The sequence below is a fragment of the Colletes latitarsis genome, unplaced genomic scaffold, assembly GCF_051014445.1.
Source record: "Colletes latitarsis isolate SP2378_abdomen unplaced genomic scaffold, iyColLati1 scaffold0007, whole genome shotgun sequence".
NCBI classification, from domain to species: Eukaryota; Metazoa; Arthropoda; class Insecta; order Hymenoptera; family Colletidae; genus Colletes; species Colletes latitarsis.
In genome coordinates, this window is record NW_027488367.1 from 18,628,918 (window position 1) to 18,652,305 (window position 23,388).

Sequence of the window (23,388 nt, forward strand, 5' to 3'; positions counted from 1 at the left end):
CAGTTTTAACATGCATGTTGACCTGATCGAGGGTTTTTCCTGCTTTGGATCACGTAGTAAAGTGGTACCACAACTAAAACAGTCAATTAAACCTGGTTTCCAACAATATCTTAGAGGACAACGCAAGTTAGGTCTGGGATAGGTCTGGGATTCGCCCTCATCAGGCTCATACTTTCGCGTTTTTCACATACTTGTTGAACTGATCCTGGGTTTTTACTGGTTTGGATCATGTAGTAATGTGGTACCACACTGAAACAGTCAATTGAACCTGGTTTCGATCAATATTTTAGAGAATAATTCACGTTAGGTCAAGGTTAGGTCTGGGATTTGCTCTCATCAGGCTCATTCTTTCGCATATTTCTCATACTTGATGGCTAGATCCTGGGCTTTTTCCGGATTGGATCACGTAGTAATGTGGTACCACACTGAAACAGTCAATAAAACCTGGTTTCGCTCAATATTTTAGAAGATAACGCATGTTAGGTCTAGGTTAGGACTGGGATTTGCCCTCATCAGGGTCATACTTTCGCAGTTTTAACATGCATGTTGACCTGATCGAGGGTTTTTTCTGCTTTGGATCACGTAGTAAAGTGGTACCACAACTAAAACAGTCAATTAAACCTGGTTTCCATCAATATCTTAGAGGACAACGCAAGTTAGGTCTGGGATAGGTCTGGGATTCGCCCTCATCAGGCTCATACTTTCGCGTTTTTCACATACTTGTTGAACTGATCCTGGGTTTTTTCTGGTTTGGATCACGTAGCAATGTGGTACCACACTGAAACAGTCGATTAAACCTGGTTTGGATCAATATTTTAGAGGATAACGTATGTTATGACTAGGTGAGGTCTGGGATTTTCACTCATCAGACTCATACTTTCGCATTCTTCACATACTTGTTGAACGGATCCTGGGTTTTTTCTGGTTTGGATCACGTAGTAATGTGGGACCACACTGAAACAATCAATTAAACCTGGTCCTGATAAATATTTTAGAGGATAACGCAAGTTTGGTCTGGGATAGTTCTGGGATTTGCCCCCATCCGACTCATACTTTCGCATATTTCTTATACTTCATGGCTATATCCTGGGATATTTCTGGATTGCATCACGTGGTAATGTGGTACCACACTGAAACAGTCAATTAAACCAGGTTTCGATCAATATTTTAGAGGATAACGCAAGTTAGGTCTGGGATAGGTCTGGGATTTGCCCTCATCAGGCTCATACTTTCGCGTTTTTCACATACTTGTTGAACAGATCCTGGGTTTTTTTCTGGTTTGGATCACGTAGTAATGTGGTACCACACTGAAGCAGTCCATTAAACCTGGTTTGGATCAATATTTTAGAGGATAACGCAAGTTAGGTCTGGGATAGGTCTGGGATTTGCCCTCATCAGACTCATACTTTCGCATACTTCACATACTTATTGAACAGATCCTGGGTTTTTTTCTGCTTTGGATCACGTAGTAAAGAGGTACCACACTGAAGCAGTCCATTAAACCTGGTTTGGATCAATATTTTAGAGGATAATGCAAGTTAGGTCTGGGATAGGTCTGGGATTCGCCCTCATCAGGCTCATACTTTCGCGTTTTTCACATACTTGTTGAACTGATCCTGGGTTTTTTCTGGTTTGGATCACGTAGCAATGTGGTACCACACTGAAACAGTCGGTTAAACCTGGTTTCGATCAATATTATAGAGGATAACGCAAGTTTGGTCTGGGATAGGTCTGGGATTTTCACACATCAGACTCATACTGTCGCATTCTTCACATACTTGTTGAACAGATCCTGGGTTTTTTCTGGTTTGGGTCCGGTAGTAATGTGGTACAACACTGAAACAGTCGATTAAACCAGGTTTCGATCAATATTTTTGAGGATAACGCATGTTAGGTCTAGGTTAGGCCTGGGACTTTCACTCATCAGACTCATACTTTCGCATTCTTCACATACTTGTTGAACGGATCCTGGGTTTTTTCTGGTTTGGATCACATAGTAATGTGGTACCACACTGAAACAGTCGATTAAATCAGGTTTCGATCAATATTTTTGAGGATAACGCATGTTAGGTCTGGGTTAGGTCTAGGATTTGCCCTCGTCAGGCTCATACTTTCGCATATTTCTCATACTTCATGGCTAGATCCTGGGCTATTTCTGGATTGGATCACGTAGTAATGTGGTACCACACTGAAACAGTCAATTAAACCTGGTTTCGATCAATATTATAGAGGATAACGCAAGTTAGGTCTGGGATAGGTCTCGGATTTGCCCCCATCAGGCTCATACTTTCGTGTTTTTCACATACTTGTTGAACAGATCCTGGGTTTTTTCTGGTTTGGGTTACGTAGTAATGTGGTACCACACTGAAACAGTGGATTAAACCAGGTTTTGATCAATATTTTTGAGGATAACGCATGTTAGGTCTGGGATAGGTCTGGGATTTGCCCTCATCAGACTCATACTTTCGCACACTTCACATACTCGTTGAACAGATCCTGGGTTCTTTCTGGTTTGGATCACGTAGTAATGTGGGACCACACCGAAACAATCAATTAAACCTGGTCATGATAAATATTTTAGAGGATAACGCATGTTAGGTCTAGGTTAGGCCTGGGATTTTCACTCATCAGACACATACTTTCGTATTCTTCACATACTTGTTGAACGGATCCTGGGTTTTTTCTGGTTTGGATCACGTAGTAATGTGGGGCCACACTGAAACAGTCAATTAAACCTGGTTTCGACCAATATTTAAGAGAATAATTCATGTTAGGTCTAGGTTAGGTCTGGGATTTGATCTCATCAAGCTCATTCTTTCGCATATTTCTCATACTTGATGGCTAGATCCTGGGCTTTTCCTGGATTGCATCACGTAGTAATGAAGTACAACACTGAAACAGTCAATTAAACCTGGTTTCGATCAATATTTTAGAGGATAACGCAAGTTAGGTCTGGGATAGGTCTGGGATTCGCCCTCATCAGGCTCATACTTTCGCGTTTTTCACATACTTGTTGAACTGATCCTGGGTTTTTTCTGGTTTGGATCACGTAGTAATGTGTGACCACACTGAAACAATCAATTAAACCTGGTCTTGATAAATATTTTAGAGGATAACGCATGTTAGGTCTGGGTTAGGTCTAGGATTTGCCCTTGTCAGGCGCCATACTTTCGCATATTTCTCATACTTCATGGCTCGATCCTGGGCTACTTCTGGATTGGATCACGTAGTAATGTGGGACCACACTGAAACAGTCGATTAAACCTGGTTTCGATCAATATTTTTGAGGATAACGCATGTTAGGTCTAGGTTGGGCCGAGGATTTTCACTCATCAGACTCATACTTTCGCATTCTCCACATACTTGTTGAACGGATCCTGGGTTTTTTCTGGTTTGGATCACGTAGTAATGTGGGACCACACTGAAACAATCAATTATACCTGGTCATGATAAATATTTTAGAGGATGACGCATGTTAGGTCCGAGTTAGGTCTAGGATTTGCCCTCATCAGGCTCATACATTCGCATATTTCTCATACTTCATGGCTAGATCCTGGGCTGTTTCTGGATTGTATCACGTAGTAATGTGGTACCACGCTGAAACAGTCAATTAAACCTGGTTTCGATCAATATTTTAGAGGATAACGCAAGTTAGGTCTGGGATAGGTCTGGGATTCGCCCTCATCAGGCTCATACTTTCGCGTTTTTCACATACTTGTTGAACTGATCCTGGGTTTTTTCTGGTTTGGATCACGTAGTAATGTGGTACCACACTGAAACAGTCGATTAAACCCGGTTTCGATCAATATTTTAGAGGATAACGCAAGTTAAGTCTGGGATAGGTCTGGGGTTTGACCTCATCAGACTCATACTTTCGCACACTTCACATACTCGTTGAACAGATCCTGGGTTATTTTCTGGTTTGGATCACATAGTAATGTGGTACCACACTGAAACAGTAGATTAAACCAGGTTTCGATCTATATTTTAGAGAATAATTCATGTTAGGTCTAGGTTAGGCCTGGGATTTTCACTCATCAGACTCATACTTTCGCATTCTTCACATACTTGTTGGACGGATCCTGGGTTTTTTCTGGTTTGGATCACGTAGTAATGTGGGACCACACTGAGACGGTCAATTAAACCTGGTTTCGATCAATATTTTAGAGAATAATTCATGTTAGGTCTAGGTTAGGTCTGGGATTTGCTCTCATCAGGCTCATTCTTTCCCATATTTCTCATACTTGATGGCTAGATCCTGGGCTTTTTCTGGATTGCATCACGTAGTAATGAAGTACAACACTGAAACAGTCAATTAAACCTGGTTTCCATCTATATCTTAGAGGACAACGCAAGTTAGGTCTGGGATAGGTCTGGGATTTGCCCTCATCAGGGTCATACTTTCGCAGTTCTAACATACATGTTGACCTGATCGAGTGTTTTTTCTGCTTTGGATCACGTAGCAATGTGGTACCACAAGGAAACAGTCGATTAAACCTGGTTTGGATCAATATTTTGGAGGATAACGCATGTTAGGTCTATGTTAGGTCTGGGGTTTTCACTCATCAGACTCATACTTTCGCATTCTTCACATACTTGTTGAACGGATCCTGGGTTTTTTCTGGTTCGGATCACGTAGTAATGTGGGACCACACCGAAACAACCAATTAAACCTGGTCTTGATAAATATTTTAGAGGATAACGCATGTCAGGTCTGGGATAGGTCTGGGATTTGACCTCATCAGGGTCATACTTTCGCAGTTTTAACATGCATGTTGAACTGATCGAGGGTTTTTTCTGCTTTGGATCATGTAGTAAAGTGGAACCACAACTAAAACAGTCAATTAAACCTGGTTTCGATCATTATTTTAGAGGATAACGCAAGTTAGGTCTGGGATAGGTCTAGGATTTTCACTCATCAGACTCATACTTTCGCATTCTTCACATACTTGTTGAACGGATCCTGGGTTTTTTCTGGTTTGGTTCACGTAGTAATGTCGTACCACACTGAAACATTCAATTAAACCTGGTCTTGATAAATATTTTAGAGGATAACGCATGTTAGGTTTGGGTTAGGTCTAGGATTTGTCCTCATCAGGCTCATACATTCGCATATTTCTCATACTTCATGGCTAGATCCTGGGCTGTTTCTGGATTGTATCACGTAGTAATGTGGTACCACACTGAAACAGTCAATTAAACCTGGTCTTGATAAATATTTTAGAGGATATCGCATGTCAGGTCTGGGATAGGTCTGGGATTTGACCTCATCAGGTTCATACCTTCGCTGTTTTAACATGCATGTTGACCTGATCGAGGGTTTTTTCTGCTTTGGATCACGTAGTAAAGTGGTACCACAACTAAAACAGTCGATTAAACCCGGTTTCGATCAATATTTTAGAGGATAACGCAAGTTAAGTCTGGGATAGGTCTGGGATTTGAGCTCATCAGACTCATTCTTTCGCATATTTCTCATACTTGATGGCTAGATCCTGGGCTTTTTCTGGATTGCATCACGTAGTAATGAAGTACAACACTGAAACAGTCAATTAAACCTGGTTTCCATCAATATCATAGAGGACAACGCGAGTTAGGTCTGGGATAGGTCTGGGATTTGCCCTCATCAGGGTCATACTTTCGCAGTTCTAACATACATGTTGACCTGATCGAGTGTTTTTTCTGCTTTGGATCACGTAGTAAAGTGGTACCACACTGCAACAGTCCATTCAACCTGGTTTGGATCAATATTTTAGAGGATAACGCAAGTCAGGCCTAGGTTAGGTCTGGGATTTTCACTCATCAGTCTCATACTTTCGCATTCTTCACATACTTGTTGAACGGATCCTGCGTTTTTTCTGGTTTGGATCACGTAGTAATGTGGGACCACACTGAAACAGTCGATTAAACCTGGTCTTGATAAATATTTTAGTGGACAACGCATGTTAGGTCTGGGTTAGGTCTAGGATTTGCCCTCATCAGGCTCATACTTTCGCATATTTCTCATACTTCATGGCTAGATCCTGGGCTATTTCTGGATTGGATCACGTAGTAATGTGGTACCACACTGAAACAGTCAATTAAACCTGGTTTCGCTCAATATTTTAGAAGATAACGCATGTTAGGTCTAGGTTTGGCCTGGGATTTGCCCTCATCAGGGTCATACCTTCGCAGTTTTAACATGCATGTTGACCTGATCGAGGGTTTTTTCTGCTTTGGATAACGTAGTAATGTGGTACCACACTGAAAAAGTCCATTAAACCTGGTTTCGCTCAATATTTTAGAAGACAACGCATGTTAGGTCTAGGTTAGGCCTGGGATTTGCCCTCATCAGGGTCATACTTTCGCAGTTTTAACATGCATGTTGACCTGATCGAGGGTTTTTTCTGCTTTGGATCACGTAGTAAAGTGGTACCACACTAAAACAGTCAATTAAACCTTGTTTCGATCAATATTTTAGAGGATAACGCAAGTTAGGTCTGGGATAGTTCTAGGATTTGCCCTCGTCTGGCTCATTCTTTCGCATATTTCTCATACTTGCTGGCTAGATCCTGGGCTTTTTCTGGATTGCATCACGTAGTATTGTGGTACCACACTGAAACAGTCGATTAAACCAGGTTTCGATGAATATTTTAGAGGATAACGAACGTTATGTCTAGTTTAGGCCTGGGATTTGCCCTCATCAGACTCATACTTTCGCATACTTCACATACTTGTTGAACAGATCCTGGGTTTTTTCTGCTTTGGATCACGTAGTAAAGTGGTACCACAACTAAAACAGCCAATTAAACCCGGTTTCGATCAATATTTTTGAGGATAACGCATGTTAGGTCTAGGTTAGGCCTGGGATTTTCACGCATCAGACTCATACTTTCGCATTCTTCACATACTTGTTGAACGGATCCCGGGTTTTTTCTGGTTTGGATCACGTAGTAATGTGGGACCACACTGAAACAGTCGATTAAACCTGGTCTTGATAAATATTTTAGTGGACAACGCATGTTAGATCTGGGTTAGGTCTAGGATTTGCCCTCATCAGGCTCATACTTTCGCATAATTCTCATACTTCATGGCTAGATCCTGGGCTATTTCTGGATTGGATCACGTAGTAATGTGGTACCACACTGAAACAGTCAATTAAACCTGGTTTCGCTCAATATTTTAGAAGATAACTCATGTTAGGTCTAGGTTAGGCCTGGGATTTGCCCTCATCAGGGTCATACTTTCGCAGTTTTAACATGCATGTTGACCTGATCGAGGGTTTTTTCTGCTTTGGATCACGTAGTAAAGTAGTGCCATAACTAAAACAATCAATTAAACCTGGTTTCGATCATTATTTTAGTGGATAACGCATGTTAGGTTTGGGTTAGGTCAAGGATTTGCCCTCATCAGGCTCATACTTTCGCGTTTTTCACATACTTGTTGAACAGATCCTGGGTTTTTTCTGGTATGAGTCACGTAGTAATGTGGTACCACACTGAAACAGTCGATTAAACCTGGTTTCGATCAATATTTTAGAGGATAACGCAAGTTTGTTCTGGGATAGGTCTGGGATTTGCCCTCATCAGGCTCATACTTTCGCGTTTTTCACATACTTGTTGAACAGATCATGGGTTTTTTCTGGTTTGGATCACGTAGTAATGTGGTACCACACTGAAACAGTGAATTAAACCTGGTTTCGATAAATATTTTAGAGAATAATCCATGTTAGGTCTAGGTCAGGTCTGGGATTTGCTCTCATCAGGCTCATTCTTTCGCATATTTCTCATACTTGATGGCTAGATCCTGGGGTTTTTCTGGATTCCACCACGTAGTAATGAAGTACAACACTGAAACAGTCAATTAAACCTGGTTTCCATCAATATTTTTGAGGACAACGCATGTTAGGTCTAGGTTAGGCCTGGGATTTGCCCTCATCAGGGTCATACTTTCGCAGTTTTAACATACATGTTGACCTGATCGAGGGTTTTTCTGCTTTGGATCACGTAGTAAAGTGGTATCACACTGGAGCTGTCCATTAAACCTGGTTTGGATCAATATTTTAGAGGATAACGCATGTTAGGTTTGGGTTAGGCCTAGGATTTGCCCTCGTCAGGCTCATACTTTCGCATATTTCTCATACTCCATGGCTAGATCCTGGGCTGTTTCAGGATTGTATCACGTAGTAACGTGGTACCACGCTGAAACAGTGAATTAAACCTGGTTTCGATCAATATTTTAGAGGATAACGCAAGTTAGGTCTGGGATAGGTCTGGGATTCGCCCTCATCAGGCTCATACTTTCGCGTTTTTCACATACTTGTTGAACTGATCCTGGGTTTTTTCTGGTTTGGTTCACGTAGTAATGTGGTACCACACTGAAAAAGTCCATTAAACCTGGTTTCGCTCAATATTTTAGAAGACAACGCATGTTAGGTCTAGGTTAGGCCTGGGATTTGCCCTCATCAGGGTCATACTTTCGCAGTTTTAACATGCATGTTGACCTGATCGAGGGTTTTTTCTGCTTTGGATCACGTAGTAAAGTGGTACCACACTTAAACAGTCAATTAAACCTTGTTTCGATCAATATTTTAGAGGATAACGCAAGTTAGGTCTGGGATAGTTCTAGGATTTGCCATCGTCTGGCTCATTCTTTCGCATATTTCTCATACTTGCTGGCTAGATCCTGGGCTTTTTCTGGATTGCATCACGTAGTATTGTGGTACCACACTGAAACAGTCGATTAAACCAGGTTTTGATGAATATTTTAGAGGATAACGAACGTTATGTCTAGTTTAGGCCTGGGATTTGCCCTCATCAGACTCATACTTTCGCATACTTCACATACTTGTTGAACAGATCCTGGGTTTTTTCTGGTTTGGTTCACGTAGTAATGTGGTACCACACTGGAACATTCAATTAAACCTGGTCTTGATAAATATTTTAGAGGACAACGCATGTTAGGTCTGGGTTAGGCCTAGGATTTGCCCTCATCAGGCTCATACTTTCGCATAATTCTCATACTTCATGGCTAGATCCTGGGCTGTTTCTGGATTGTATCACGTAGTAATGAAGTACAACACTGAAACAGTCGATTAAACCTGGTTTCGATCAATATTTTTGAGGATAACGCATGTTAGGTCTAGGTTAGGCCGGGGATTTTCACTCATCAGACTCATACTTTCGCGTTTTTCACATACTTGTTGAACAGATCCTGGGTTTTTTCCGGTTTGGGTCACGTAGTAGTGTGGTACCACACTGAAACATTCAATTAAACCTGGTCTTGATAAATATTTTAGAGGATAACGCATGTTAGGTTTGGGATAGGTCTAGGATTTGTCCTCATCAGGCTCATACATTCGCATATTTCTCATACTTCATGGCTAGATCCTGGGCTGTTTCTTGATTGTATCACGTAGTAATGTGGTACCACGCTGAAACAGTCGATTAAACCTGGTTTCGATCAATATTTTTGAGGATAACGCATGTTAGGTCTAGGTTAGGCCGGGGATTTTCACTCATCAGACTCATACTTTCGCATTCTTCACATACTTGTTGAACGGATCCTGGGTTTTTTCTGGTTTGGATCACGTAGTAATGTGGGACCACACTGAAACAATCAATCAAACCTGGTCATGATAAATATTTTAGAGGATAACGCATGTTAGGTCCGAGTTAGGTCTAGGATTTGCCCTCGTCAGGCTCATACTTTCGCATATTTCTCATACTTCACGGCTAGATCCTGGGCTATTTCTGGATTGGATCACGTAGTAAAGTGGTACCACACTGAAACAGTCCATTAAACCTGGTTTGGATCAATATTTTAGAGGATAACGCATGTTAGGTCTAAGTTAGCCCTGGGATTTTCACTCCTCAGACTCATACTTTCGCATTCTTCACATACTTGTTGAACGGATCCTGGGTCTTTTCTGGTTTGGTTCACGTAGTAATGTGGTACCACACTGAAACATTCAATTAAACCTGGTCTTGATAAATATTTTAGAGGATAACGCATGTTAGGTTTGGGTTAGGTCTAGGATTTGTCCTCATCAGGCTCATACATTCGCATATTTCTCATACTTCATGGCTAGATCCTGGGCTGTTTCTGGATTGTACCACGTAGTAATGTGGTACCACGCTGAAACAGTCAATTAAACCTGGTTTCGATCAATATTTTGGAGGATAACGCAAGTTAGGTCTGGGATAGGTCTGGGATTCGCCCTCATCAGGCTCATACTTTCGCATAATTCTCATACTTCATGGCTAGATCCTGGGCTGTTTCTGGATTGTATCACGTAGTAATGAAGTACAACACTGAAACAGTCGATTAAACCTGGTTTCGATCAATATTTTTGAGGACAACGCAAGTTAGGTCTGGGATAGGTCTGGGATTTGCCCTCATCAGGGTCATACTTTCGCAGTTCTAACATACATGTTGACCTGATCGAGTGTTTTTTCTGCTTTGGATCACGTAGCAAAGTGGTACCACACTGAAACAGTCGATTAAACCTGGTTTGGATCAATATTTTAGAGGATAACGCATGTTAGGTCTAGGTTAGGTCTGGGGTTTTCACTCATCAGACTCATACTTTCGCATTCTTCACATACTTGATGGACGGATCCTGGGTTTTTTCTGGTTCGGATCACGTAGTAATGTGGGACCACACCGTAACAATCAATTAAACCTGGTCTTGATAAATATTTTAGAGGATAACGCATGTCAGGTCTGGGATAGGTCTGGGATTTGACCTCATCAGGGTCATACTTTCGCAGTTTTAACATGCATGTTGAACTGATCGAGGGTTTTTTCTGCTTTGGATCACGTAGTAAAGTGGTACCACAACTAAAACAGTCAATTAAACCTGGTTTCGATCTTTATTTTAGAGGATAACGCAAGTTAGGTCTGGGATAGGTCTGGGATTTTCACTCATCAGACTCATACATTCGCATATTTCTCATACTTCATGGCTAGATCCTGGGCTGTTTCTGGATTGTATCACGTAGTAATGTGGGACCACACCGAAACAATCAATTAAACCTGGTCTTGATAAATATTTTAGAGAATAACGCATGTCAGGTCTGGGATAGGTCTGGGATTTGACCTCATCAGGGTCATACTTTCGCAGTTTTAACATGCATGTTGACCTGATCGAGGGTTTCTTCTGCTTTGGATCACGTAGTAAAGTGGTACCACAACTAAAACAGTCAATTAAACCAGGTTTCGATCAATATTTTTGAGGATAACGCATGTTAGGTCTAGGTTAGGCCTGGGATTTTCATGCATCAGACTCATACTTTCGCATTCTTCACATACTTGTTGAACGGATCCCGGGTTTTTTCTGGTTTGGATCACGTAGTAATGTGGGACCACACTGAAACAGTCGATTAAACCTGGTCTTGATAAATATTTTAGAGGACAACGTTAGTTAGGTCTAGGTTAGGTCTAGGATTTACCCTCATCAGGCTCATACTTTCGCATATTTCTCATACTTCATGGCTAGATCCTGGGCTATTTCTGGATTGGATCACGTAGTAATGTGGTACCACACTGAAACAGTCGATTAAACCTGGTCTTGATAAATATTTTAGAGGACAACGCATGTTAGGTCTGGGTTAGGCCTAGGATTTGCCCTCATCAGGCTCATACTTTCGCATAATTCTCATACTTCATGGCTAGATCCTGGGCTGTTTCTGGATTGTATCACGTAGTAATGAAGTACAACACTGAAACAGTCGATTAAACCTGGTTTCGATCAATATTTTTGAGGACAACGCAAGTTAGGTCTGGGATAGGTCTGGGATTTGCCCTCATCAGGGTCATACTTTCGCAGTTCTAACATACATGTTGACCTGATCGAGGGTTTTTTCTGCTTTGGATCACGTAGTAAAGTAGTGCCACAACTAAAACAATCAATTAAACCTGGTTTCGATCATTATTTTAGAGGATAACGCATGTTAGGTTTGGGTTAGGTCTAGGATTTGCCCTCATCAGGCTCATACTTTCGCATTTTTTCTCATACTTCATGGCTAGATCCCGGGCTGTTTCTGGATTGTATCACGTAGTAATGTGGTACCACGCTGAAACAGACAATTAAACCTCGTTTCGATCAATATTTTAGAGGATAACGCAAGTTAGGTCTGGGATAGGTCTGGGATTCGCCCTCATCAGGCTCATACTTTCGCGTTTTTCACATACTTGTTGAACTCATCCTGGGGTTTTTCTGGTTTGGATCACGTAGCAACGTGGTACCACACTGAAACAGTCGATTAAACCTGGTTTCGATCAATATTTTAGAGGATAACGCAAGTTTGTTCTGGGATAGGTCTGGGATTTGCCCTCATCAGGCTCATACTTTCGCGTTTTTTACATACTTGTTGAACAGATCCTGGGTTTTTTCTGGTTTGAGTCACGTAGTAATGTGGTACCACACTGAAACAGTCGATTAAACCAGGTTTCGATCAATATTTTTGAGGATAACGCATGTTAGGTCTAGGTTAGGCCTGGGATTTTCACTCATCAGACTCATACTTTTGCATTCTTCACATACTTGTTGAACGGATCCTGGGTTTTTTCTGGTTTGGATCACGTAGTAATGTGGGACCACACTGAAACAGTCGATTAAACCTGGTTACGATTAATATTTTTGAGGATAACGCATGTTAGGTCTGGGATTGGTCTGGGATTTGCCCTCATCAGGCTCATACTTTCGCAGTTTTAACATGCATGTTGACCTGATCGAGGGTTTTTTCTGCATTGGATCACGTAGTAAACTGGTACCACACTAAAACAGTCAATTAAACCTGGTTTCAATCAACATTTTAGAGGATAACGAAAGTTATGTCTATTTTAGGCCTGGGATTTGCCCTCATCAGACTCACACTTTCGCATACTTCACATAGTTCTTGAACAGATCCTGGGTTTTTTTCTGGTTTGGATCACGTAGTAATGTGGTACCACACTGAAACAGTCAATTAAACCTGGTTTCGATCAATATTTTAGAGAATAATCCATGTTAGGTCTAGGTCAGGTCTGGGATTTGCTCTCATCAGGCTCATACTTTCGCAGTTTTAACATGCATGTTGACCTGATCGAGGGTTTTTTCTGCATTGGATCACGTAGTAAAGTGGTACCACACTAAAACAGTCAATTAAACCTGGTTTCGATCAACATTTTAGAGGATAACGCAAGTTAGGTCTGGGATCGGTCTGGGATTTGCCCTCATCAGGCTCATACTTTCGCGATTTTCACATACTGGTTGAACAGATCCTGGGTTTTTCTTCGGGTTTGGATCACGTAGTAGTGTGGTACCACACTGAAACAGTCCACTAAACCTGGTTTGGATCAATATTTTAGAGGATAACGCATGTTAGGTCTAGGGTAGGTCGGGGATTTTCACTCATCAGACTCATACTTTCGCATTCTTCACATACTTGTTGAACGGATCTTGGGTTTTTTCTGGTGTGGATCACGTAGTAAAGTGGTACCACACTGAAACAATCAATTAACCCAGGTCTTGATAAATATTTTAGAGGATAACGCATGTTAGGTCTGGGTTAGGTCTAGGATTTGCTCTCGTCAGGCTCATACTTTCGCATATTTCTCATACCTCATGGCTAGATCCTGGGCTATTTCTGGATTGGATCACGTAGTAACGTGGTACCACACTGAAACAGTCAATTAAACCTGGTTTCGATCAATATTTTTGAGGATAACGCAAGTTAGGTCTGGGATCGGTCTGGGATTTGCCCTCATCAGGCTCATACTTTCGCGATTTTCACATACTGGTTGAACAGATCCTGGGTTTTTCTTCTGGTTTGGATCACGTAGTAGTGTGGTACCACACTGAAACAGTCCACTAAACCTGGTTTGGATCAATATTTTAGAGGATAACGCATGTTAGGTCTAGGTTAGGCCTGGGATTTACACTCATCAGACTCATACTTTCGCATTCTTCACATACTTGTTGAACGGATCCTGGGGTTTTACTGGTTTGGATCACGTAGTAATGTGGTACCACACTGAAACAGTCAATTAAACCTGGTTTCGATCAATATTTTAGAGAATAATTCGTGTTAGGTTTAGGTTAGGTCTGGGATTTGCTATCATCAGGCTCATTCTTTCGCAAATTTCTCATACTTCATGGATAGATCCTGGGCTTTTTCTGGATTGCATCTCGTAGTAATGAAGTACAACACTGAAACAGTCAATTAAACCAGGTTTCGACCAATATTTTTGACGATAACGCATGTTAGGTCTAGGTTAGGCCTGGGATTTACACTCATCAGACTCATACTTTCGCATTCTGCACATACTTGTTGAACGGATCCTGGGTTTTTTCTGGTTTGGATCACGTAGTAATGTGGGACCACACTGAAACAGTCGATTAAACCTGGTTTCGATAAATATTTTTGAGGATAACGCATGTTAGGTCTGGGATAGGTCTGGGATTTGCCCTCATCAGGCTCATACTTTCGCAGTTTAAACATGCATGTTGACCTGATCGAGGGTTTTTTCTACATTGGATCACGTAGTAAAGTGGTACCACACTAAAACAGTCAATTAAACCTGGTTTCGATCAACATTTTAGAGGATAACGAAAGCTATGTCTAGTTTAGGCCTGGGATTTGCCCTCATCAGACTCATACTTTCGCATACCTCACATACTTGTTGAACAGATCATGGGTTTTTTTCTGGTTTGGATCACGTAGTAATGTGGTACCACACTGAAATAGTCAATTAAACCTGGTTTCGATCAATATTTTAGAGAATAATTCATGTTAGGTCTGGGTTAGGTCTAGGATTTGCCCTCATCCGGCTCATACTTTCGCATATTCCTCATACTTCATGGCTGGATCCTGGGCTATTACTGGATTGGAACACGTAATAATGCGGTACCACACTGAAACAGTCAATTAAACCTGGTTTCGATCAATATTTTAGAGAATAATTCATGTTAGGTCTGGGTTAGGTCTGGGATTTGCTCTCATCAGGCTCATTCTTTCGCATATTTCTCATACTTGATGGCTAGATCCGGGGCTTTTTCTGGATTGCGTCACGTAGTAATGAAGTACAACACTGAAACAGTCAATTAAACCTGGTTTCGATCAATATTTTAGAGAATAATTCATGTTAGGTCTGGGTTAGGCCTGGGATTTGCCCACATCAGGCTCATACTTTCGCGTTTTTCACATACTGGTTGAACAGATCCTGGGTTTTTCTTCGGGTTTGGATCACGTAGTAGTGTGGTACCACACTGAAACAGTCCACTAAACCTGGTTTGGATCAATATTTTAGAGGATAACGCATGTTAGGTCTAGGGTAGGTCGGGGATTTTCACTCATCAGACTCATACTTTCGCATTCTTCACATACTTGTTGAACGGATCTTGGGTTTTTTCTGGTGTGGATCACGTAGTAAAGTGGTACCACACTGAAACAATCAATTAACCCAGGTCTTGATAAATATTTTAGAGGATAACGCATGTTAGGTCTGGGTTAGGTCTAGGATTTGCTCTCGTCAGGCTCATACTTTCGCATATTTCTCATACCTCATGGCTAGATCCTGGGCTATTTCTGGATTGGATCACGTAGTAACGTGGTACCACACTGAAACAGTCAATTAAACCTGGTTTCGATCAATATTTTTGAGGATAACGCAAGTTAGGTCTGGGATCGGTCTGGGATTTGCCCTCATCAGACTCATACTTTCGCGTATTTCACATACTTGTTGAACAGATCCTGGGTTTTTTTCTGGTTTGGATCACGTAGTAGTGTGGTACCACATGAAACTGTCCATTAAACCTGGTTTCGATCAATATTTTTTAGGATAATCCATGTTAGGTCTAGGTCAGGTCTGGGATTTGCTCTCATCAGGCTCATACTTTCGCAGTTTTAACATGCATGTTGACCTGATCGAGGGTTTTTTCTGCATTGGATCACGTAGTAAAGTGGTACCACACTAAAACAGTCAATTAAACCTGGTTTCGATCAACATTTTAGAGGATAACGAAAGCTATGTGTTGTTTAGGCCTGGGATTTGCCCTCATCAGACTCATACTTTCGCATACTTCACATACTTGTTGAACAGATCATGGGTTTTTTTCTGGTTTGGATCACGTAGTAATGTGGTACCACACTGAAACAGTCAATTAAACCTGGTTTCGTTCAATATTTTAGAGGATAACGCAAGTTAGGTCTGGGATTTGCCCCCATCAGGCTCATACTTTCGCGTATTTCACATAATTGTTGAACAGATCCTGGGATTTTTTCTGGTTTGGATCACGTAGTAGTGTGGTACCACACTGAAACTGTCCATTAAACCTGGTTTCGATCAATATTTTTGAGGATAACGCATGTTAGGTGTAGGTTAGGGCGAGGATTTTCACTCATCAGACTCATACTTTCGCATTCTTCACATACTTGTTGAACGGATCCTGGGGTTTTACTGGTTTGGATCACGTAGTAATGTGGTACCACACTGAAATAGTCAATTAAACCTGGCTTCGATCAATATTTTAGAGAATAATTCATGTTAGGTCTGGGTTAGGTCTAGGATTTGCCCTCATCAGGCTCATACTTTCGCGTTTTTCACATACTTGTTGAACTGATCCTGGGTTGTTTCTGGTTTGGTTCACGTAGTAATGTGGTACCACACTGAAACAGTCCATTAAACCTGGTTTCGCTCAATATTTAAGAACACAACGCATGTTAGGTCTAGGTTAGGCCTGGGATTTGCCCTCATCAGGGTCATACTTTCGCAGTTTTAACATGCATGTTGACCTGATCGAGGGTTTTTTCTGCTTTGGATCACGTAGTAAAGTGGTACCATACTAAAACAGTCAATTAAACCTTGTTTCGATCAATATTTTAGAGGATAACGCAAGTTAGGTCTGGGATAGGTCTAGGATTTGCCCTCATCAGGCTCATTCTTTCGCATATTTCTCATACTTGATGGCTAGATCCTGGGCTTTTTCTGGATTGTATCACGTAGTATTGTGGTACCACACTGAAACAGTCGATTAAACCAGGTTTCGATCAATATTTTTGAGGATAACGCATGTTAGGTCTAGGTTAGGCCTGGGATTTTCACTCATCAGACTCATACTTTCGCATTGTTCACATACTTGTTGAACGGATCTTGGGTTTTTTCTGGTGTGGATCACGTAGTAATGTAGTGCCACACTGAAACAATCAGTTAAACCTGGTCTTGATAAATATTTTTGAGGACAACGCATGTTAGGTCTGGGTTAGGACTAGGATTTGCCCTTATCAGGCTCATACTTTCGCATATTTCTTATACTTCATGGATAGATCCTGGGCTATTTTCTGGTTTGGATCACATAGTAATGTGGTACCACACTGAAACAGTCGATTAAACCAGGTTTCGATCAATATTTTTGAGGATAACGCATGTTAGGTCTAGGTTAGGCCTGGGATTTTCACTCATCAGGCTCATACTTTCGCGTATTTCACATACTTGTTGAACAGATCCTGGGTTTTTTTCTGGTTTGGATCACGTATTAGTGTGGTACCGCACTGAAACTGTCCATTAAACCTGGTTTCGACCAATATTTTTGAGGATAACGCATGTTAGGTCTAGGTTAGGCCGAGGATTTTCACTCATCGGACTCATACTTTCGCATTCTTCACATACTTGTTGAACGGATCCTGGGGTTTTACTGGTTTGGATCACATAGTAAAGTGGTATCACACTGAAGCTGTCCATTAAACCTGGTTTGGATCAATATTTTAGAGTATAACGCTTGTTAGGACTGGGATAGGTCTAGGATTTGCCCTCATCAGGCTCATACTTTCGCGTTTTTCACATACTTGTTGACCTGATCCTGGGTTTTTTCTGGTGTGGATCACGTAGTAATGTGGTACCACACTGAAACAATCAATTAAACCTGGTCTTGATAAACATTTTAGAGGATAACGCATGTTAGGTCTGGGTTAGGTCTAGGATTTGCCCTCATCAGGCTCATACTTTCGCGTTTTTCACATACTTGTTGAACTGATCCTGGGGTTTTACTGGTTTGGATCACGTAGTAATGTGGTACCACACTGAAACAGTCAATTAAACCTGGTTTCGATCAATATTTTAGAGAATAATTCGTGTTAGGTTTAGGTTAGGTCTGGGATTTGCTCTCATCAGGCTCATTCTTTCGCAAATTTCTCATACTTCATGGATAGATCCTGGGCTTTTTCTGGATTGCATCTCGTAGTAATGAAGTACAACACTGAAACAGTCAATTAAACCAGGTTTCGACCAATATTTTTGACGATAACGCATGTTAGGTCTAGGTTAGGCCTGGGATTTACACTCATCAGACTCATACTTTCGCATTCTGCACATACTTGTTGAACGGATCCAGGGTTTTTTCTGGTTTGGATCACGTAGTAATGTGGGACCACACTGAAACAGTCGATTAAACCTGGTTTCGATAAATATTTTTGAGGATAACGCATGTTAGGTCTGGGATAGGTCTGGGATTTGCCCTCATCAGGCACATACTTTCGCAGTTTAAACATGCATGTTGACCTGATCGAGGGTTTTTTCTACATTGGATCACGTAGTAAAGTGGTACCACACTAAAACAGTCAATTAAACCTGGTTTCGATCAACATTTTAGAGGATAACGAAAGCTATGTCTAGTTTAGGCCTGGGATTTGCCCTCATCAGACTCATACTTTCGCATACCTCACATACTTGTTGAACAGATCATGGGTTTTTTTCTGGTTTGGATCACGTAGTAATGTGGTACCACACTGAAATAGTCAATTAAACCTGGTTTCGATCAATATTTTAGAGAATAATTCATGTTAGGTCTGGGTTAGGTCTAGGATTTGCCCTCATCCGGCTCATACTTTCGCATATTCCTCATACTTCATGGCTGGATCCTGGGCTATTACTGGATTGGAACACGTAATAATGCGGTACCACACTGAAACAGTCAATTAAACCTGGTTTCGATCAATATTTTAGAGAATAATTCATGTTAGGTCTGGGTTAGGTCTGGGATTTGCTCTCATCAGGCTCATTCTTTCGCATATTTCTCATACTTGATGGCTAGATCCGGGGCTTTTTCTGGATTGCGTCACGTAGTAATGAAGTACAACACTGAAACAGTCAATTAAACCTGGTTTCGATCAATATTTTAGAGAATAATTCATGTTAGGTCTGGGTTAGGCCTGGGATTTGCCCTCATCAGGGTCATACTTTCGCAGTTCTAACATACATGTTGACCTGATCGAGGGTTCTTTCTGCCTTGTATCACGTAGTAAAGTGGTACCACACTGAAACAGTCCACTAAACCTGGTTTGGATCAATATTTTAGAGGATAATGCATGTTATGTCTAGGTTAGCCCTGAGATTTTCGCTCATCAGACTCATACTTTCGCATTCTTCAGATACTTGTTGAACGGATCCTGGGTTTTTTCTGGTATGGTTCACGTAGTAATGTGGTACCACACTGAAACAATCAGTTAAACCTGGTCTTGATAAATATTTTTGAGGATAACGCATGTTAGGTCTGGGTTAGGACTAGGATTTGCCCTCTTCAGGCTCATACTTTCGCATATTTCTTATACTTCATGGATAGATCCTGGGCTATTTTCTGGTTTGGATCACGCAGCAATGTGGTACCACACTGAAACAGTCGATTAAACCTGGTTTCGATCAATATTTTAGAGGATAACGCAAGTTTGTTCTGGGATAGGTCTGGGATTTGCCCACATCAGGCTCATACTTTCGCGTTTTTCACATACTTGTTGAACAGATCCTGGGTTTTTTCTGGTTTGAGTCACGTAGTAATGTGGTACCATACTGAAACAGTCGATTAAACCAGGTTTCGATCAATATTTTTGAGGATAACGCATGTTAGGTCTAGGTTAGGCCTGGGATTTTCACTCATCAGACTCATACTTTTGCATTCTTCACATACTTGTTGAACGGATCCTGGGTTTTTTCTGGTTTGGATCACGTAGTAATGTGGGACCACACTGAAACAGTCGATTAAACCTGGTTACGATTAATATTTTTGAGGATAACGCATGTTAGGTCTGGGATTGGTCTGGGATTTGCCATCATCAGGCTCATACTTTCGCAGTTTTAACATGCATGTTGGCCTGATCGAGGGTTTTTTCTGCATTGGATCACGTAGTAAACTGGTACCACACTAAAACAGTCAATTAAACCTGGTTTCGATCAACATTTTAGAGGATAACGAAAGTTATGTCTAGTTTAGGCCTGGGATTTGCCCTCATCAGACTCACACTTTCGCATACTTCACATACTTGTTGGACAGATCCTGGGTTTTTTTCTGGTTCGGATCACGTAGTAATGTGGTACCACACTGAAACAGTCAATTAAACCTGGTTTCGATCAATATTTTAGAGAATAATCCATGTTAGGTCTAGGTCAGGTCTGGGATTTGCTCTCATCAGGCTCATACTTTCGCAGTTATAACATGCATGTTGACCTGATCGAGGGTTTTTTCTGCATTGGATCACGTAGTAAAGTGGTACCACACTAAAACAGTCAATTAAACCTGGTTTCGATCAACATTTTAGAGGATAACGAAAGCTATGTGTTGTTTAGGCCTGGGATTTGCCCTCATCAGACTCATACTTTCGCATACTTCACATACTTGTTGAACAGATCATGGGTTTTTTTCTGGTTTGGATCACGTAGTAATGTGGTACCACACTGAAACAGTCAATTAAACCTGGTTTCGTTCAATATTTTAGAGGATAACGCAAGTTAGGTCTGGGATTTGCCCCCATCAGGCTCATACTTTCGCGTATTTCACATAATTGTTGAACAGATCCTGGGATTTTTTCTGGTTTGGATCACGTAGTAGTGTGGTACCACACTGAAACTGTCCATTAAACCTGGTTTCGATCAATATTTTTGAGGATAACGCATGTTAGGTGTAGGTTAGGGCGAGGATTTTCACTCATCAGACTCATACTTTCGCATTCTTCACATACTTGTTGAACGGATCCTGGGGTTTTACTGGTTTGGATCACGTAGTAATGTGGTACCACACTGAAATAGTCAATTAAACCTGGCTTCGATCAATATTTTAGAGAATAATTCATGTTAGGTCTGGGTTAGGTCTAGGATTTGCCCTCATCAGGCTCATACTTTCGCGTTTTTCACATACTTGTTGAACTGATCCTGGGTTGTTTCTGGTTTGGTTCACGTAGTAATGTGGTACCACACTGAAACAGTCCATTAAACCTGGTTTCGCTCAATATTTAAGAACACAACGCATGTTAGGTCTAGGTTAGGCCTGGGATTTGCCCTCATCAGGGTCATACTTTCGCAGTTTTAACATGCATGTTGACCTGATCGAGGGTTTTTTCTGCTTTGGATCACGTAGTAAAGTGGTACCATACTAAAACAGTCAATTAAACCTTGTTTCGATCAATATTTTAGAGGATAACGCAAGTTAGGTCTGGGATAGGTCTAGGATTTGCCCTCATCAGGCTCATTCTTTCGCATATTTCTCATACTTGATGGCTAGATCCTGGGCTTTTTCTGGATTGTATCACGTAGTATTGTGGTACCACACTGAAGCAGTCGATTAAACCAGGTTTCGATCAATATTTTTGAGGATAACGCATGTTAGGTCTAGGTTAGGCCTGGGATTTTCACTCATCAGACTCATACTTTCGCATTGTTCACATACTTGTTGAACGGATCTTGGGTTTTTTCTGGTTTGGATCACGTAGTAATGTAGTGCCACACTGAAACAATCAATTAAACCTGGTCTTGGTAAATATTTTAGAGGATAACGCATGTTAGGTCTGGGTTAGGTCTAGGATTTGCCCTCATCCGGCTCATACTTTCGCATATTTCTCATACTTCATGGCTGGATCCTGGGCTATTACTGGATTGGAACACGTAATAATGCGGTACCACACTGAAACAGTCAATTAAACCTGGTTTCGATCAATATTTTAGAGAGTAATTCATGTTAGGTCTGGGTTAGGTCTGGGATTTGCTCTCATCAGGCTCATTCTTTCGCATATTTCTCATACTTGATGGCTAGATCCGGGGCTTTTTCTGGATTGCGTCACGTAGTAATGAAGTACAACACTGAAACAGTCAATTAAACCTGGTTTCGATCAATATTTTAGAGAATAATTCATGTTAGGTCTAGGTTAGGCCTGGGATTTGCCCTCATCAGGGTCATACTTTCGCAGTTCTAACATACATGTTGACCTGATCGAGGGTTTTTTCTGCTTTGTATCACGTAGTAAAGTGGTACCACACTGAAACAGTCCACTAAACCTGGTTTGGATCAATATTTTAGAGGATAATGCATGTTATGTCTAGGTTAGCCCTGAGATTTTCGCTCATCAGACTCATACTTTCGCATTCTTCAGATACTTGTTGAACGGATCCTGGGTTTTTTCTGGTATGGTTCACGTAGTAATGTGGTACCACACTGAAACAATCAGTTAAACCTGGTCTTGATAAATATTTTACAGGACAACGCATGTTAGGTCTGGGTTAGGACTAGGATTTGCCCTCATCAGGCTCATACTTTCGCATATTTCTTATACTTCATGGATAGATCCTGGGCTATTTTCTGGTTTGGATCACATAGTAATGTGGTACCACACTGAAACAGTCGATTAAACCAGGTTTCGATCAATATTTTTGAGGATAACGCATGTTAGGTCTAGGTTAGGCCTGGGATTTTCACTCATCAGGCTCATACTTTCGCGTATTTCACATACTTGTTGAACAGATCCTGGGTTTTTTTCTGGTTTGGATCACGTATTAGTGTGGTACCGCACTGAAACTGTCCATTAAACCTGGTTTCGACCAATATTTTTGAGGATAACGCATGTTAGGTCTAGGTTAGGCCGAGGATTTTCACTCATCGGACTCATACTTTCGCATTCTTCACATACTTGTTGAACGGATCCTGGGGTTTTACTGGTTTGGATCACATAGTAAAGTGGTATCACACTGAAGCTGTCCATTAAACCTGGTTTCGCTCAATATTTAAGAAGACAACGCATGTTAGGTCTAGGTTAGGCCTGGGATTTGCCCTCTTCAGGGTCATACTTTCCCAGTTTTAACATGCATGTTGACCTGATCGAGGGTTTTTTCTGCTTTGGATCACGTAGTAAAGTGGTACCACACTAAATTAAACCTTGTTTCGATCAATATTTTAGAGGATAACGCAAGTTAGGTCTGGGATATGTCTAGGATTTGCCCTCATCAGGCTCATTCTTTCGCATATTTCTCATACTTGATGGCTAGATCCTGGGCTTTTTCTGGATTGCATCACGTAGTATTGTGGTACCACACTGAAACAGTCGATTAAACCAGGTTTCGATCAATATTTTTGAGGATAACGCATGCTAGGTCTAGGTTAGGCCTGGGATTTGC